This window comes from Conger conger, chromosome 1 (assembly GCF_963514075.1).
Source record: "Conger conger chromosome 1, fConCon1.1, whole genome shotgun sequence".
Classification (NCBI taxonomy): domain Eukaryota; kingdom Metazoa; phylum Chordata; class Actinopteri; order Anguilliformes; family Congridae; genus Conger; species Conger conger.
In genome coordinates, this window is record NC_083760.1 from 93,123,176 (window position 1) to 93,129,922 (window position 6,747).

A 6,747-nucleotide genomic window follows, 5' to 3' on the forward strand; every position below is an offset into this window, starting at 1 on the left:
TTTAATAAATACCTAATAAAGAGCTCACTGAGTGGATAATCATATTAATAATCATCCATGAAGTAGAATGTGCCCAGAATAAAAGGGGAATTATTCTGTACTGTGTGTGTGTGTGTGTGTGTGTGATTTGTTATTTGAACAGTTGTTGAATAGTTGAGAAGTTACTTGAACTTCAGTCTGATTCATTTCTAATGTGGGAAAGCTAGGGCAGACTGAATGTCCCAAGAAAACGCGCTGTCCTGCATCTGACAGTAGGGGGGACACTCTCCTGGGACTGACAGTAGGGGGAGACACTCTCCTGGGACTGACAGTAGGGGAGACACTCTCCTGGGACTGACAGTAAAAAAAATATTGCTCATTATTTCCTCCCATTTGGCCCAATACACCACAACCAACCTCTGCCTTTGGCACCTGCTCCTGCCTGCACAAAGCAGGGGCCAGTGCAAAGTCCTCCAGCACAAAGCCTGAGACGTGGAGACCTGACCTCTGCTAATGGGGAATATAATTAATCTGTGATCCTGAGCCAACACAAGTCACATCTGGATACACCCCACAGCACCAAGCACTCACTCACGAAAAAACATTTTGTTTTTATGTAAATCCAGGCGAGTTTACATTTACAAGCAGATAAGTTTGCAAAAATATCATGATAATGCATGATTTCTATTCAAAAATACTAAATAAGGAAGTCAGCACACTGTGCTATACATTTATTCACACCAAAATATAAATGACCCTTTAAGCCGAGAGGAACTTCATCAGACTCCTCCATTTGATGTAGTCCACTCTTCTGTTTGCCACCTGTCTGGGTTTTTGGATGTCTATTCACTGTTCTCGTTCAAAAATATTTATCAAGTCATGGATATATAGCCTAAGTCCATTCCAGGTTATAGCCTAACACATAACTATCTGGAGCTGTCGACAGTATATGGACTTGTGCACCTGTCTAAAAATCCTCAACTGCGTGAAAAATGGTTGATGACCAAGTGTAATTTAAAGACAAACAGCAGACTTATTACAAATAGGTACAGCTATAACATTAAGTGATCTAATTATAAAATAATAAACTGTGTAAACCCCTACTTTACGTTACAACGTCATCAGCTGTAACGTTATAATCAGGATTCCCAAGACCTGCTGAACACAACTGCTGTTCAACGTAAACTTGCTCTGTATTTTCATTAACATTACGTACTTACTCTGTTAAATTAAGGTCACTTTATAAAAAAAACCGTGTCCATAATTTGCAGGCCAAGCGAAGAATGAATGAAGGGAGGCGGTAACGTTAACATAGCTGAGCTTTGTTGGCTACGCAAGTATTCCAGAGGGGCGCCACTTTTTCTTACTAAAATAAATAAAAGTATTTTGCCAAATAATATAGGCTATGGATTAGCTAACGCCCAACCAAAGCTAGAATCACTAAAGTGAACCTACCTTCAACAGGGTTTATACATTTCTTCTGCCATGACGCTCGTGGAAGTTGTTAGCTTACTGTCTCGCATTTGTTTCATCTAAATTCGCTGGTTAACGTTCGGTTTAAACGGATTAGCTATATCGCTAGCCAGCAACCTGCACGTTAGCTACCTAACGTTCGCCAGCCCCTTGAACATTTAGCTATCCTTGCTAGCTAGCTAAAACAAACCTGCCATAATTTCCTTGGATATCCTTTGGTAAACCATTTACAAATAAAGCTAAAAGCCTTTCCCTCCTTTGACTAAGGTTATCCCCAGTGTTATCTATAATTCATAATAGCGGCTGGTGTGGCACCCCAGAAACTCAAAAATAACGTTAGGCAACGATAGGCTGCTTTATACACAGGTTGACTTTTGAAAACCGACCGCTAGGTTTGTTCGTTGGGTTGCCCAGACTCCCACATGCAGAATGCAGATTCAGAATTCAACCCAATCTCGCAACACTGGATCTGATGCCAACATCCTGATGGATAAATAAACATACTTTCCAGAAGGTGGACATTTCTGTATTATAAATCCTTATGTAATATTCTAATATTTTGAGATGCTGGCTCGAAATATTTCACTTTATGTGTAATCAATCTGGAACATATGAAAGTTTCACTTTTTGAATTAAATTACAGAAGAAAAAAAACTTTTACACGACATAAAAAAATTTCGAGCTTCACCTGCATAGCCTACAGTATGTACGTCTATGAGCCTATACATAATTATTCATATTTGTCCAAAAGTAATTGACCAATTAAAATGTAAAATTAATGACATAGCGACATAATGCTACCATAGCCAGTGGAAACCTTACAGTTTCCCACAAAACTTAACTTTGAGGAAGCAGAGTAATGCCACGCAACCGATTAAAAAACGGGTTTTGGTGTGAAACCGAGTTTGTGCTGGATGGTGTCAACAACAGAGAGGGATAGGCCCATTAGAAAATTATTCAAAGCTCCACAAATATTCTTTATACAAGAATCGGTCGGGGCGGCACGGATGGTGCAGTGGGTAGCACTGCCGCCTCACAGCAAGGAGGTCCTGGGTTCGAATCCCCGTCGGCCGGGGCCTCTCTGTGCGGAGTTTGCATGTTCTCCCCGTGTCTGCGTGGGTTTCCTCCGGGTACTCCGGTTTCCTCCCACAGTCCAAAGACATGCACGTTAGGCTGATTGGAGAGTCTAAATTGCCCGTAGGTATGAGTGTGTGAGTGAATGGTGTGTGTGCCCTGCGATGGACTGGCGACCTGTCCAGGGTGTATTCCTGCCTTTCGCCCAATGTATGCTGGGATAGGCTCCAGCCCCCCTGCGACCCTGATCAGGATAAGCGGGTTCAGATAATGGATGGATGGATGGAAGAATCGGTCGGAACAATTGGAGGTTTCACATTTTCAACTACAATAGATTAAACAGTAGGCTATCTTGTATGTATTTATTTTGCTGCTACATGCGACATGTCCCCAACAGTAAGGCTATTTCAATCTGCAGGCCTAACAATAGTATGATTTATAGTATGATGGGACAGGTAAACGACGTAGACTAGTTATTAAATGTGTTTGATATGCTTTTCACAGGTAGCCTCTATGCTACATTACAAACGAGTTGACCCACTCGTTTTAATAACACAGCGCAGGCCTACAGCCAATACTCTTGCTTCACCACTAGATGGTGATGTTGCCTTTTTGTTCGCTCATAAATCTCCCTGCTGAATATACAGTACAGTGCAGCATGCATTCTGACAGCGGCGGATTCTTGTGTCGTTTTACTCAGCGTTTCGTGACGTCTGATAGCGTAGTGCAGGGGTCTTCAACCTTTTTCAGCCCAAGGACCCCTTGGCTGAGAGAGACACTGAGCACGGACCATCAGTAGATACACAAAAAGGGTCACATTTTAATTATGGAGGGACAAAGAATTAAGCTAATTGAGTATGGATGGAATATCTCATAGGCTACCTAGTGAGAGGACTGACCCTGGTGAGTGGCACAGAGCTTCTCAATTCTAGGACAGATGGAAGTTGTGAGGCAGAGTGCCATATCAGTCTCAGGCTGCAGTCTTGACCTGTATTTGTTCTTCAGATAGGCAAGAGAGGCTTCATATCTTTCACGTGCTTTTGCTGTCAATTGCGGGAAGTCTTTCTGGCAAGAGATCCAGAATTGGATGAGTGTTCTTGTGTCATATGTATTCCTGTATGTGCTGTCAGTGGATAGTTCAATGAGCTGATCTTCCTCTGTCACTGTTAAGTTTGAGCCATCTGCTGCACTGTCTTTGAATGGGAACTGTATCCATGTCTTGTCTTTGTGCCACAACTCAGCCTCAGAGAAGTATTTCCCAAACTCACCATCAAGTGCCTCCAAATGTGCAATAATTGTGTGTGTTAGGCGAGGAGACAGCACTGCAGATTCACCTAACTCTTCCACAGATGGAAACATGGAAAAAGTGTCCTCCCTGACTCGTTCCCTCCACCTTCTGACTTTCTTCAGAAAGCCCTCTATCCTGTCATACAATTGGATGACGTGTGTATTGCGTCCTTGCATAGAACTGTTCAGTCTGTTCAGTTCAGAGTAAAGGTCTGAAAGATATGCAAGCTTGGTAAGCCAGGTATTGTCACTAAAATGTTTGGCCAGCTCTGCAGAGTTGTGGGATGCTAAAAACTCTCCAAGAGACGCACGTAACTCGAACACACGTGAAAGCCATCTAACCCCGGAATGTTAGAGGAGCGCAGTGTGTTCTTCTCCTGCAGCATCGCAGAGCGAGGAAAATAGGCGCGTTCGTAGAGCACTCTTCTTGACAAAATTGACAGCTTTCACGACAGTGTCCATGACGTCTGACAATTCATCACTCATGTCTTTGGCAACGAGATTCTCCCTATGAAGCATGCAGTGCGTCCATATAATATGGGGAGCCACATCTTTTTAAGCCAACCATAGCTCTTGCTCCGTCTGTGCACATCGCGACACATTTTAGCCAGGGTATATTGTGTTTACAGAAAAAATCATCGATCACTTTGAAAATCTCAGAACTAGTTGTACGCCCAGGCAGCTGCTTACAAAAAATAAATTCGTCCTGCATCTTGGTCGACAAACCGCACAAACGCCAAAAGCTGAGCGTCGTTTGACACATCGGTGGATTCATCTAATTGCAGTGCAAAAGAATCTGCCTGACGGAGTTTCTCTACTAGTTGCGCCCTCACATCAGCTGCCATTTCATCAATCCGGCGGGCGATGGTTGTGTCTGACAATGGGATGCTTTTCAGTTTTTTTATGTACTCATCATTCCCAAACATTGTTTTGCACATATCACTAGCTGCAGGCCATATTAAACTTCCCCCTATTGTGTAGGGCTTTTTTGTCTGAGCGACACGTAATGCAACTTGATAAGATGCTTTTAAAGCTAACTCGCCAACTTTCGCTGATTGTCTCATCAAGGTCTGTTGGCCCACAAAAGCTTTTAAACAGGACTGGAAATGGAAATATTGGAAATGGGACTGGAAATATTCAATGTTTTTTTCCTTCAAGTGAGCATGGTGTGTCTCTAAGTGTCGTTGCAGCTTTGATGGCTTCATACTTTCGTTTGATAGCACGGCAGAGCAAACCACACACATTGGTAATTCAACACCATCGGTCTCCTTGCAGGTGAAGCCAAACTGTAGATCATTTTCTGAATATAGTCTTCTCTCGTTTGCGTTTATGGCTATTCATTGAAGGTGGGTCACCCGAACCGCCATCAGTCGTGTCTGACGTGGAGCTTTTGTTCCGAGAAATTACAAAACGATCCATCATTTCACATTTTATGGTTATCGCTAACGTGTTTTGGCACAGGATAGCTAAATGTTGCACATGGGGATCACATGATCGCATGCATGATTCATGGATAGCCTACTATGTGTTATTATAAACGAATAGGAAGCGTTTTTATTTTCTATATTCTGTTAGCCTATGACATTTTTAATTTTTGGAAGAGGAAAAAAATGCTTCAGGTGAAATAATTTGCCGGACCCCCTGCAGTACCTCCGCGGCCCCCCGGTTGAAGACCGATGGTGTAGAGCCATGCCACCTCCCGCCTTTGCCTTGCCTGTCTGACAGGTGAGGATTATTCAAATAACATTAGGTACTTGGTTGGTATAGGCTGTGTTCAGCACCTATTTTACTTAACGCTAGCCAAGCATTAAGCTTGTGGCAGTGCTACTATTTTGACACCAGTGTCACTTCACTCTAAGGCCCCCTTGATCCCGGTCCCACTGAGAAACTTTCCTTTAAACTGATCATTGAACCTGTTTTCATTGACCTTCCTTAATTAGCCTACACTGCACAGAAAAACCTATAAATGAGATTTTTTTACTTTGGGTGGGATGGCAACAGGGCTGGCCAGGTATTTAACTGGAGTAGCCACGGCAACCCCTGACCACCACCCAGATCCGCCCATGAACATGAATTGCCTCTATTAGCTATAAATACTTGAGCATTTAAACAAATACATAACGGACTCGCTGATAGTAGAATAACATTTCTTGGGCCTAGAAAGGCTGCACCCGTGTGTTCTTGCTGAGGCTTCCATCCTCACGCACATTCAGAATTTGACTTTTAAAACAAAAAATGTGTTTAATGTTAAATTAATGACATAATGACGTAATGCGACCACAGTCAGTAGAAACCTTACGGTTACCTTATAAGCGGAGACGCTAACATGTTCGCCACAAAATCCCGGGAGATAAGGGAACAGGGAGAAAGCAATACAGAGGGAGACTTCTCCCGGAACAGGAAGGGGAACAGAAACCAACCCGGAGACAAAATCAGAGGCTAAAATAAAAGCGACCCTTGAAAAACAGGGCGAACAACCCAACCAAAATAAGTGCTAGGTGACGAGCACTGAAACCCCAGACTGGGGACCAAAATAAAAGTACAACCTAGTACAAAACACGCAAAAGAAAAGAACCTTGAGACGCAGCTCATGAAAAACACTAACCTAATTCCCGGGGACAACGTCCCTCACTCAAAGCTCGCACAAGCTAGAATTAAAGGCGTCAGAAGTGCACACCGCACTAACAATCTGACCACCTTCCTTACCTCTTTGTTTTACGGGAGACAGAAACCTGACTCAAAAAACCTACCGCATGCTTTACCAACTTGATGGAAGGGCGAACGGTTGACACCAAAGCGTCGACAGACTGCCGGCGAGTGCTTTAAATACCCTCAGGAGGTGGGCTCCCCTGGCACTAATGAGGGCCAGGTGAAAATAATGAACCCCTGCCCCCTGGTGGCCACAACCGGTCACTACCTCCCCACCCTGACACT